The sequence below is a fragment of the Staurois parvus genome, unplaced genomic scaffold (genome assembly GCF_062004578.1).
Source record: "Staurois parvus isolate SC_StPar_1 unplaced genomic scaffold, SC_StPar_1.0 ptg002945l, whole genome shotgun sequence".
NCBI lineage: Eukaryota > Metazoa > Chordata > Amphibia > Anura > Ranidae > Staurois > Staurois parvus.
Genome location: NW_028320741.1, coordinates 49,849 through 62,911, shown reverse-complemented (window position 1 = coordinate 62,911; position 13,063 = coordinate 49,849).

Genomic DNA, 13,063 nt, shown 5'->3' with positions numbered 1-13,063 from the left:
TTGAAATGAGGGGAAATCCCAAATGATACCATTGTCTCCCGAAAAGGAAGTGAGATTTTATGAAAGGGTAACCTTGGTCTAAGAGGAAATTTCCTCCTACTTCCTGTTGAAATGAGGGGAAATCCAAAATTATACATTGTCACCAGAACAGGAAGTGAGATCTTCTGAAAGGGCAACCTCGATCTAAGAAGAGATTTCCCCCTACTTCCTGTTGAGATTATGGGAAATCCCAAATGATTCATTGTCACCAGAACAGGAAGTGAGATGAGATCTTCTGAAAGGGTAACTGGTCTAAGAGGGGATTTCTCCCTACTTCCTGTTGAATTATACTGTTGTCACCAGAACAGGAAGTGAGATCTTCTGAAAGGGTAACCTCGGCCTAAGAAGAAATTTCCCCCTACTTCCTGTTGAAATGAGGGAAATCCCAAATGATACCGTTGTCACCCGAACAGGAAGTGAGATCTTCTGAAAGGGTAACCTCGGTTTAAGAGGGGATTTCCTCTTCCTGTCGAAATGAGGGGAAATCCCAAATGATATCATTGTCACCCGAACAGGAAGTGAGAGCTTCTGAAAGGGTAACCTTGGTCTAAGACAGGGGTGGGCAAACTTTTTGACTTGAGGGCCGCAATGGGTTCATATATTGGACCCGGGGGCCGGACCAAGAGTAGATGAATGATGTGTATGTGTCATCCATAGTAAGTATAGTAATATTCCCCCATAGTAAGCATAGTAATTCATCCCCCATATAGTAATTCATCCCCCATATAGTAATTCATCCCCCATAGTAATTCATCCCCCATATAGTAATTCATCCCCCATATAGTAATTCATCCCCCATAGTAATTCATCCCCCATATAGTAATTCATCCCCCATAGTAATTCATCCCCCATATAGTAATTCATCCCCCATATAGTAATTCATCCCCCATAGTAATTCATCCTCCATATAGTAATTCATCCCCCATAGTAATTCATCCTCCATATAGTAATTCATCCCCCATAGTAATTCATCCCCCATATAGTAATTCATCCTCCATATACTAATTCACCCCCCATAGTAATTCATCCCCCATATAGTAATTCATCCCCCATATAGTAATTCATCCCCCATAGTAATTCATCCCCCATATAGTAATTCATCCTCCATATAGTAATTCACCCCCCATAGTAATTCATCCCCCATATAGTAATTCATCCCCCATATAGTAATTCATCCCCCATATAGTAATTCATCCCCCCTATAGTAATTCATCCCCCATAGTAATACATCCCCCATATAGTAATTCATCCCCCATATAGTAATTAATCCCCCCTATAGTAATTCATCCCCCCTATAGTAATTCATCCCCCATATAGTAATTCATCCCCCATATAGTAATTCATCCCCCATAGTAATTCATCCTCCATATAGTAATTCATCCCCCATAGTAATTCATCCCCCATAGTAATTAATCCCCCCATATAGTAATTCAACCCCCCTATAGTAATTCATCCCCCATAGTAATTCATCCCCCTATAGTAATTCATCCCCCATAGTAATTCATCCCCCATAGTAATTCATCCCCCATATAGTAATTCATCCCCCATAGTAATTCATCCCCCATAGTATTCATCCCCCATATAGTAATTCATCCCCCATATAGTAATTCATCCCCCATATAGTAATTCATCCCCCATAGTAATTCATCCCCCATAGTAATTCATCCCCCATATAGTAATTCATCCCCCATATAGTAATTCATCCCCCATATAGTAATTCATCCCGCATATAGTAATTCATCCCCCATAGTAATTCATCCCCCCTATAGTAATTCATCCCCCCCTATAGTAATTCATCCCCCATAGTAATACATCCCCCATATAGTAATACATCCCCCATATAGTAATTCATCCCCCATAGTAATTCATCCCCCATATAGTAATTCATCCCCCATAGTAATTCATCCCCCCTATAGTAATTCATCCACCCTATAGTAATTCATCCCCATAGTAATACATCCCCCATATAGTAATTCATCCCCCCTATAGTATTCATCCCCCATAGTAATACATCCCCCATATAGTAATTCATCCCCCATATAGTAATTAATCCCCCCTATAGTAATTCATCCCCCATATAGTAATTCATCCCCCATAGTAATTAATCCTCCATATAGTAATTCAACCCCCCTATAGTAATTCATCCCCCCTATAGTAATTCATCCCCCATAGTAATTCATCCCCCCTATAGTAATTCATCCCCCATAGTAATTCATCCCCCATAGTAATTCATCCCCCATATAGTAATTCATCCCCCATAGTAATTCATCCCCCATATAGTAATTCATCCCCCATATAGTAATTCATCCCCCATAGTAATTCATCCCCCATATAGTAATTCATCCCCCATAGTAATTCATCCCCCATAGTAATTCATCCCCCATATAGTAATTCATCCCCCATATAGTAATTCATCCCCCATAGTAATTCATCTCCCCTATAGTAATTCATCCCCCTATAGTAATTCATCCCCAATATTATACATTCCCCCATATAGTAATACATCCCCCATATAGTAATTCATCCCCCATAGTAATTCATCCCCCATAGTAATTCATCCCCCCTATAGTAATTCATCCCTCCTATAGTAATTCATCCCCATAGTAATACATCCCCCATATAGTAATTCATCCCCCTATAGTAATTCATCCCCCATAGTAATACATCCCCCATATAGTAATTCATCCCCCATATAGTAATTAATCCCCCCTATAGTAATTCATCCCCCCTATAGTAATTCATCCCCCATAGTAATTCATCCCCCATATAGTAATTCATCCCCCATATAGTAATTCATCCCCCATAGTAATTCATCCTCCATATAGTAATTCATCCCCCATAGTAATTCATCCCCCATAGTAATTAATCCCCCATATAGTAATTCAACCCCTCTATAGTAATTCAACCCCCCTATAGTAATTCATCCCCCCTATAGTAATTCATCCCCCATAGTAATTCATCCCCCCTATAGTAATTCATCCCCCATAGTAATTCATCCCCCATAGTAATTCATCCCCCATATAGTAATTCATCCCCCATATAGTAATTCATCCCCCATAGTAATTCATCCCCCATAGTAATTCATCCCCCATATAGTAATTCATCCCCCATATAGTAATTCATCCCCCATAGTAATTCATCCCCCATATAGTAATTCATCCCCATATAGTAATTCATCCCCCATAGTAATTCATCCCCCATATAGTAATTCATCCCCCATATAGTAATTCATCCCCCATAGTAATTCATCCCCCATAGTAATTCATCCCCCCTATAGTAATTCATCCCCCATAGTAATACATCCCCCATATAGTAATTCATCCCCCATATAGTAATTAATCCCCCCTATAGTAATTCATCCCCCCTATAGTAATTCATCCCCATATAGTAATTCATCCCCCATAGTAATTCATCCCCCATAGTAATTCATCCCCCATATAGTAATTCATCCCCCATATAGTAATTCATCCCCCATAGTAATTCATCCCCCATAGTAATTCATCCCCCCTATAGTAATTCATCCTCCCTATAGTAATTCATCCCCCATATAGTAATACATCCCCCATATAGTAATTCATCCCCCATAGTAATTCATCCCCCATATAGTAATTCATCCCCCATAGTAATTCATCCCCCCTAGAGTAATTCATCCACCCTATAGTAATTCATCCCCCATAGTAATACATCCCCCATATAGTAATTCATCCCCCCTATAGTAATTCATCCCCCATAGTAATACATCCCCCATATAGTAATTCATCCCCCCTATAGTAATTAATCCCCCCTATAGTAATTCATCCCCCCTATAGTAATTCATCCCCCATATAGTAATTCATCCCCCATAGTAATTAATCCCCCATATAGTAATTCATCCCCCATATAGTAATTCATCCCCCATAGTAATTCATCCTCCATATAGTAATTCATCCCCCATAGTAATTCATCCCCCATAGTAATTAATCCCCCATATAGTAATTCAACCCCCCTATAGTAATTCATCTCCCCTATAGTAATTCATCCCCCTATAGTAATTCATCCCCCATAGTAATACATCCCCCATATAGTAATACATCCCCCATATAGTAATTCATCCCCCATAGTAATTCATCCCCCCTATAGTAATTCATCCCCCCTATAGTAATTCATCCCCCATAGTAATACATCCCCCATATAGTAATTCATCCCCCCTATAGTAATTCATCCCCCATAGTAATACATCCCCCATATAGTAATTCATCCCCCCTATAGTAATTCATCCCCCATATAGTAATTCATCCCCCATAGTAATTCATCCCCCATATAGTAATTCATCCCCCATATAGTAATTCATCGCCCATAGTAATTCATCCTCCATATAGTAATTCATCCCCCATAGTAATTCATCCCCCATAGTAATTAATCCCCCATATAGTAATTCAACCCCCCTATAGTAATTCAACCCCCCTATAGTAATTCATCCCCCCTATAGTAATTCATCCCCCATAGTAATTCATCCCCCCTATAGTAATTCATCCCCCATAGTAATTCATCCCCCATAGTAATTCATCCCCCATATAGTAATTCATCCCCCATATAGTAATTCATCCCCCATAGTAATTCATCCCCCATAGTAATTCATCCCCCATATAGTAATTCATCCCCCATATAGTAATTCATCCCCCATAGTAATTCATCCCCCATATAGTAATTCATCCCCCATATAGTAATTCATCCCCCATAGTAATTCATCCCCCATATAGTAATTCATCCCCCATATAGTAATTCATCCCCCCTATAGTAATTCATCCCCCATATAGTAATTCATCCCCCATATAGTAATTCATCCCCCATAGTAATTCATCCCCCATAGTAATTCATCCCCCATATAGTAATTCATCCCCCATATAGTAATTCATCCCCCATAGTAATTCATCCCCCATATAGTAATTCATCCCCCATATAGTAATTCATCCCCCATAGTAATTCATCCCCCATATAGTAATTCATCCCCCATATAGTAATTCATCCCCCATAGTAATTCATCCCCCCTATAGTAATTCATCCCCCCTATAGTAATTCATCCCCCATAGTAATACATCCCCCATATAGTAATACATCCCCCATATAGTAATTCATCCCCCATAGTAATTCATCCCCCATATAGTAATTCATCCCCCATAGTAATTCATCCCCCCTATAGTAATTCATCCACCCTATAGTAATTCATCCCCCATAGTAATACATCCCCCATATAGTAATTCATCCCCCCTATAGTAATTCATCCCCCATAGTAATACATCCCCCATATAGTAATTCATCCCCCCTATAGTAATTAATCCCCCTATAGTAATTCATCCCCCCTATAGTAATTCATCCCACATAGTAATTAATCCCCCATATAGTAATTCATCCCCCATAGTAATTCATCCTCCATATAGTAATTCATCCCCCATAGTAATTCATCCCCCATAGTAATTAATCCCCCATATAGTAATTCAACCCCCCTATAGTAATTCATCCCCCATAGTAATTCATCCCCCCTATAGTAATTCATCCCCCATAGTAATTCATCCCCCATATAGTAATTCATCCCCCATATAGTAATTCATCCCCCATAGTAATTCATCCCCCATATAGTAATTCATCCCCCATATAGTAATTCATCCCCCATATAGTAATTCATCCCCCATAGTAATTCATCCCCCCTATAGTAATTCATCCCCCCTGTAGTAATTCATCCCCCATATAGTAATTCATCCCCCATAGTAATTCATCCCCCATATAGTAATTCATCCCCCATATTAAGTCCCCAAGTCCCCCCTGTGTCAATTCACTTACCTTTGCTCCGCGCGTTCCTCTCGCCGTGTTCCGGTGTAGCATGAAAATCTGTCTCCTATGAGGATCTGTCCCCCTCGACGTATCTGCGCATGTGCCAGTTTCAGGCATTAGCAGCCGATCGGCGATCTCCGGCACATGCGCAGATACGTCGAGGGGGACAGATCCTCATAGGAGACAGATTTTCATGCTACACCGGTCTTCAGGGCGGACTGTGAGAGGAGCCTAGCGGGAGCCTAGCTCCGCGGGCCGGATTAAAAGGTCCGCCGGGCCGTAGTTTGCCCATTGCTGGTCTAAGAGGTGATTTCCCCCTACTTCCTGTTGAAATGAGGGGAAATCCCAAATGATACCTTTGTCATCCGAACAGGAAGTGAGATCTTCTGAAAGGGTAACCTCGGTCTAAGAGGGGATTTCCCCCTACTTCCTGTTGAAATGAGGGGAAATCCCAAATGATACCATTTTCATCAGAACAAGAAGTGAGGTGAGATCTTCTGAAAGGGTCACCTCGGTCTAAGGGGATTTCCCCTTACTTCCTGTTTAATGATACTGTTGCCACCAGAACAGGAAGTGAGATCTTCTGAAAGGGTATCCTAGGTCTAAGAGAGAATTTCCTCCTACTTCCTGTTGAAATGAGGGGAAATCTCAAATGATATGTTGTCACCAGAACAGGAAGTGAGGTCTTCTGAAAGGGTAACCTTGGCCTAAGTGGAGATTTCCCCCTTCTTCCTGTTGAAATGCGGGTCATTTACATACATACTCTATCTTATGAGCCTATTTGATGTCTCCTCTGAATGAGCAAAACTTGTTATGACCTCAAAATTTCAATAAAAATATTGAAACAGAAATTAGGGGACATCCCAAATGATACCAATGTCACCAGAACAGGAAGTGAGGGTAACGGTCTAATGGACATACCCGTTTTTGTGTCCAGGAGGGGGATTCTCCTCATTTCCTGTTGTGTCCAAAGAACAGGAAGTGGAAGAAAATCTCTGATGGAACTCAGAGTAACAAGCTTCACCATTCAAAACTGAAGAGAGTGTGCATGGGGGTGGGGCCTTCACTTGGGGTCCATCCAATCATAGAGATCAGCAGTCGAGACTGCAGGGGACGGACAGGGGGACTCTGCCAACCCAGCTCAGGAGGAGTTTGGTGTCACTTCCTTTCCTGTTATCTTCCGTCCATTGGGTGATGGGAGTCTTCTCAGTGTCAGGAATGACAGAAAGGATGGCACACGGGTAATGACACCAGCAGGGGGCACTCCCGGATCACAGGAAGTGAGACATTCTTCTATGACCCCAGGCCGAAGTGATCACTCACCTCCAGGGGGTGGGACCATGACAACCTAGGATCACAGGAAGTGAGACATTCTTCTATGACCCCAGGCCGAAGTGATAACTTACCTCCAGGGGGTGGGACCATGACAACCTTGGATCACAGGAAGTGAGGTATTCTTCTATGATCCCAGGCCGAAGTGATAACTCACCTCCAGGGGGTGGGACCATGACAACCTCGGATCACAGGAAGTGAGGTATTCTTCTATGATCCCAGGCCGAAGTGATAACTCACCTCCAGGGGGTGGGACCATGACAAGCTTGGATCACAGGAAGTGAGGTATTCTTCTATGATCCCAGGCCGAAGTGATAACTCACCTCCAGGGGGTGGGACCATGACAACCTCGGATCACAGGAAGTGAGGTATTCTTCTATGACCCCAGGCCGAAGTGATAACTCACCTCCAGGGGGTGGGAACATGACAACCTTGAATCACAGGAAGTGAGGTATTCTTCTATGACCCCAGGCCGAAGTGATAACTCACCTCCAGGGGGTGGGACCATGACAACCTTGGATCACAGGAAGTGAGACATTCTTCTATGACCCCAGGCCGAAGTGATAACTCACCTCCAGGGGTGGGAACATGACAACCTTGAATCACAGGAAGTGAGGTATTCTTCTATGACCCCAGGCCGAAGTGTTAACCCACCTCCAGGGGGTGGGACCACGACACCCTCGGATCACAGGAAGTGAGGTATTCTTCTATGACTCCAGGCCGAAGTGTTAACTCACCTCCAGGGGGTGGGAACATGACAACCTCGGATCACAGGAAGTGAGGTATTCTTCTATGACCCCAGGCCGAAGTGATAACACTCCTCCAGGGGGGGGGACCATGACAACTTCGGATCACAGGAAGTGAGGTATTCTTCTATGATCCCAGGCCGAAGTGATAACTCGCCTTCGGGGGTGGGACCATGACAACTTCGGATCACAGGAAGTGAGGTATTCTTCTATGACCCCAGGCCAAAGTGATAACTCACCTCCAGGGGGTGGGACCATGACAACCTCGGATCACAGGAAGTGAGGTATTCTTCTATGATCCCAGGCCAAAGTGATAACTCACCTCCAGTGGGTGGGACCATGACAACCTCGGATCACAGGAAGTGAGGTATTCTTCTATGACTCCAGGCCGAAGTGATAACTCACCTCCAGGGGGTGGGACCATGACACCCTCGGATCACAGGAAGTGAGGTATTCTTCTATGACCCCAGGCCGAAGTGATAACTCACCTCCAGGGGGTGGGAACATGACAACCTTGAATCACAGGAAGTGAGGTATTCTTCTATGACCCCAGGCCGAAGTGATAACTCACCTCCAGGGGGTGGGACCATGACAACCTCGGATCACAGGAAGTGAGACATTCTTCTATGACCCCAGGCCGAAGTGATAACTCACCTCCAGGGGGTGGGAACATGACAACCTTGAATCACAGGAAGTGAGGTATTCTTCTATGACCCCAGGCCGAAGTGTTAACCCACCTCCAGGGGGTGGGACCACGACACCCTCGGATCACAGGAAGTGAGGTATTCTTCTATGACTCCAGGCCGAAGTGTTAACTCACCTCCAGGGGGTGGGAACATGACAACCTCGGATCACAGGAAGTGAGGTATTCTTCTATGACCCCAGGCCGAAGTGATAACACTCCTCCAGGGGGGGGGACCATGACAACTTCGGATCACAGGAAGTGAGGTATTCTTCTATGATCCCAGGCCGAAGTGATAACTCACCTTCAGGGGGTGGGACCATGACAACTTCGGATCACAGGAAGTGAGGCATTCTTCTATGACCCCAGGCCGAAGTGATAACTCACCTCCAGGGGGTGGGACCATGACAACCTCGGATCACAGGAAGTGAGGTATTCTTCTATGATCCCAGGCCGAAGTGATAACTCACCTCCAGTGGGTGGGACCATGACAACCTCGGATCACAGGAAGTGAGGTATTCTTCTATGACTCCAGGCCGAAGTGATAACTCACCTCCAGGGGGTGGGACCATGACACCCTCGGATCACAGGAAGTGAGGTATTCTTCTATGACCCCAGGCCGAAGTGATAACTCACCTCAAGGGGGTGAGACCATGACAACCTCGGATCACAGGAAGTGAGGTATTCTCTATGATCCCAGGCCGAAGTGATAACTCTCCTCCAGGGGGTGGGACCATGACAACTTCGGATCACAGGAAGTGAGGTATTCTTCTATGATCCCAGGCCAAAGTGATAACTCACCTCCAGTGGGTGGGACCATGACAACCTCGGATCACAGGAAGTGAGGTATTCTTCTATGACTCCAGGCCGAAGTGATAACTCACCTCCAGGGGGTGGGACCATGACACCCTCGGATCACAGGAAGTGAGGTATTCTTGTATGACCCCAGGCCGAAGTGATAACTCACCTCAAGGGGGTGAGACCATGACAACCTCGGATCATAGAAAGTGAGGTATTCTCTATGATCCCAGGCCGAAGTGATAACTCTCCTCCAGGGGGTGGGACCATGACAACCTTGGATCACAGGAAGTGAGGTTGCAATGAGGGCTCCATTAAGAATGAATGGCTCCCCATTCATGCATGTGCTAAAGAGCTGCCCATTTCTGTGCGTGTCGGGAAAGCGTTTTTGCCGCGCATTCCCATTGTACATAGATGTGAACCAAGGCTAAATTCCCAATGAAGGCTAGGATCCCCTCCACGCGTTTCGTCAATGTGTGATCTTGCGCACAGTTTTTTTGTGTGCGATTTTGTGTGCCATGCATTCATTTCAGTGGGCTGCCCTACGCATGACAAACGCCACAGTAGCACATGCAGCTTTTTGGGGTGTTGAGCTTTGCACATTTTTTAACCACGCTTTTGGACGCTTTTATCAAGTGTGTCATGTTTGGGGTGCCATTAACAATGAGTGGCACTGCAAGAGCGAAACGCATTTTTGGTGCGTTTAGTAAACGGGCTGAAAAAAGACATCCATCCATCTAGTTCAGCCAATAACAACAACAAAAACACACAAATCCCCCATCCAGGGGCGGACTGACAACTCATGGGGCCCCCGGCCCAAAATCAAAAAAGCCTATGAAAAAGGTACCAGGGGCATCTCATGGGGCCCCCTACTGACCCCGGGCCCTCGGGCAGCGCCAGAGTTTCCAAATGGTCAGTCCGCCCCTGCCCCCATCTATATATACTATCCTATACCCAGAGGGAATAGGGTGTTCATGAAGTGCTCAGGTGTGAATGGTGTGCAACCTCCCTCTTAGGCTTCCATGCAGGTAAGTGGAGCTGAAGGACAGTTAGAGAGAGTGGAGCTGGAACCAGGGAACACACTGGCTACATTCCAAAGGATCTGATCCTCCAGCACCAATCAGAATGATGCCAGTGACCCCCGGGGGTGGAGCAGGCAAGATATCCAGGTGTAGAAAAGTGAATGTAAGGACCTGACAGGAACACACCCCCTGGAGCTGGTTAGGTGACAAATGTCCCTGTCTGTCCTGGGGGGTCCTCTAATTATAATAAAACCTGGCGATTGGACGATTCACAATGGCTACAATGTTTAACCCTTTATGTAACTCTATGTCACCTGTGATGGCAATATAAGTGTTAGCCTGGGGAAGCCTGAGCTATGTAATGTATACTAAAAGGAGAGAGAGACGGGGGGAGGGGGAGGGGAGAGAGATGGAGAGAGAGAGGGGAGGGGGAGAGAGAGGGGGGAGAGAGAGAGAAGGGGAGGGGGAGAGAGGGGGGAGAGGGAGAGAGGGTCGGAGAGAGGGGAGGGGGGAGATAGAAGAGAAGGGGGGAGAGGGGGAGGGAGGAGAGAGAGAAAGAGAGGAAAGAGAGAGGGGGGTAGAGAGAGAGAGAGAGAGAGAGGGGGAGGGAGACAGAGAGGGGGGGAGAGAGATGGAGAGAGAGAGGGGAGGGGGAGAGAGAGGGGGGAGAGAGAGAGGGGGGGAGAGGGAGAGAGAGGAGGGGGGAGATAGAAGAGAAGGGGGGAGAGGGGGAGGGAGGAGAGAGAGAAAGAGAGGAAAGAGAGAGGGGGGTAGAGAGAGAGAGAGGGGGGAGAGAAGAGAAGGGGAGGGAGAGAGAGGGGGAGAGGAGGTGAGAGAGTGGGAGAGAGGGGGGGAGAGAGAGAGAACTATAGATAGATAGTATAATATCACATAGATACATGTTTGCACTGCCAAAGCAATTGAGGGTTTATTATGGAAAGGAAAGCAGGAAGTGGCCCTCGTCCTCCAGGGCCCCCTGGTCACACCGCTCACACAGTCTACTCTCTTTGGGGTTGTAGGTCTGTCTGGGCCGTCCTGATTGGCTCTCCAGGCTGCGGGCGCTCAGTCTGTGCAGGATCAGGTCTGTCTGTCTTTAGGGCCTTGTAGCCCTTTCAAATATAAGGCCAGTTCCCCTTTTCTTCCCTTTCTCCTTTCCTGTCCTCTCCTTCCTCCTTTCCTCTTCCCTTTCTCCTTTCCTGTCCCTTTTCCTTACCTTTCCCCTCTCCTCTCCTTTCCCCTTTCCTTCCCTTTCCTCTCCTCTTTTCTCCTTTCCTTCCCTTTCCTCTCCTTTTCTGCTCTCCTTCCCTCTTTCCTTCCCTTCCCTCTCCTCTTTTCTCCTTTCCCTTTTCCTTTCCTTTCCCTTTTCCTTTCCTTTCCCTGTTCCTTTCCTTTCCCCTTTCCTTTCCCCTTTCCTTCCATTTCTCCTTTCTTTCCTTTCCTCTCCTTTCCTTTCCCTTTTCCCCTTTCCTTTCCCTTTCTTTTTCTTTCCTTTCCTCTCCTTTCCCCCCTCTTTTCCTTTCCTTTTTCCCTTTCCTTTTCCTTTACTCTTTCCTTTCCCTTCCCTTTCCTTTCCTCTCACCTCCTCTCCTCTTTTCTCCTTTCCTTTTGTTTCCCCTTTCCTTTTTCCTTTGCTTTCTTTTCCTCACCCCTTTCTTTCCTTTTTTTTCCCTTTCCTTTCCCCTTTCCTTTCTTTTCCCCTTTCCTTTCCCCTTTTCTCTCCTTCCCCCTTTCCTTTCCCCATTCCTTTCCGTTCTTCTCCTTTCCTTTGCTTTCTTTTCCTTTCCATTCCCCTTTCCTTCCCTTTCTAATTTTTCTTTTCCTTTCCCCTTTCCTCTTTCCTTTCCTTTTTCCTTTCCCTATCCTTTTCCCTTTCCTTTGCTTTTTTTCCTTTCCTTTCCATTACCCTACCCCTTCCTTTTTCCTTTCCTTTTCCTTTCCCTTCCCTTTTTATTTCCTTTCCTTCCCTTTCAGTTCTTTCCTCCTTTTCTTCCCTTTAACTTTCCCTTCCACTTTCCTTTCCCCTTTTCTTCCCTTTCTCCTTTACTCTCCTTCCTCCTTTCCTCTTCCCTTTCCCCTTTCCTTTTTCATTTCCTTTCCCCTCTCCTCTCCCCTTTCCCCTTTCCCCATTCCTTTCCCTTTTCCCCTTTCCTTTCCCCTTCTTTTCCTTTCCTTTTTCCCTTTCCTGTTTCTTTTCCCTTACTCTTTCCTTTCTCTTATCTTTCCTTTCCCCATTCCTTTCCGTTTTTCTCCTTTCCTTTGCTTTCTTTTCCTTTCCTTTCCCCTTTCCTTTCCAATTTCCTTTCTTCTCCTCTTTTCTTCCCCCCTTACTTTCCTTTCCATATTTTTTTTCCTTTCCTTTCCTTTCTTTTCCTTTTCCTTTCCCATCCATTTTTATTCCCTTTCCTTCCCTTTCTCCTTTCCTTTCCTCTCCTCTTTCCTTTCACCTTTTCCTTCTCCTTTCCTTTCCTCTCCTCTTTTCTCCTTCCCTTTCCTTTCCTCTATTCTCTTTTCCTTTGCTTTCCTTTCCCCTTTCCTTCTCTTTCTCCTTTCCTTTCCTCTCCTTTCCCCTTTCCTATCCCTTTTTCTTTTCCATTTCCCTTTCCTCTTTTATTTCTTTTCTTCTTTTCCATTTCCTT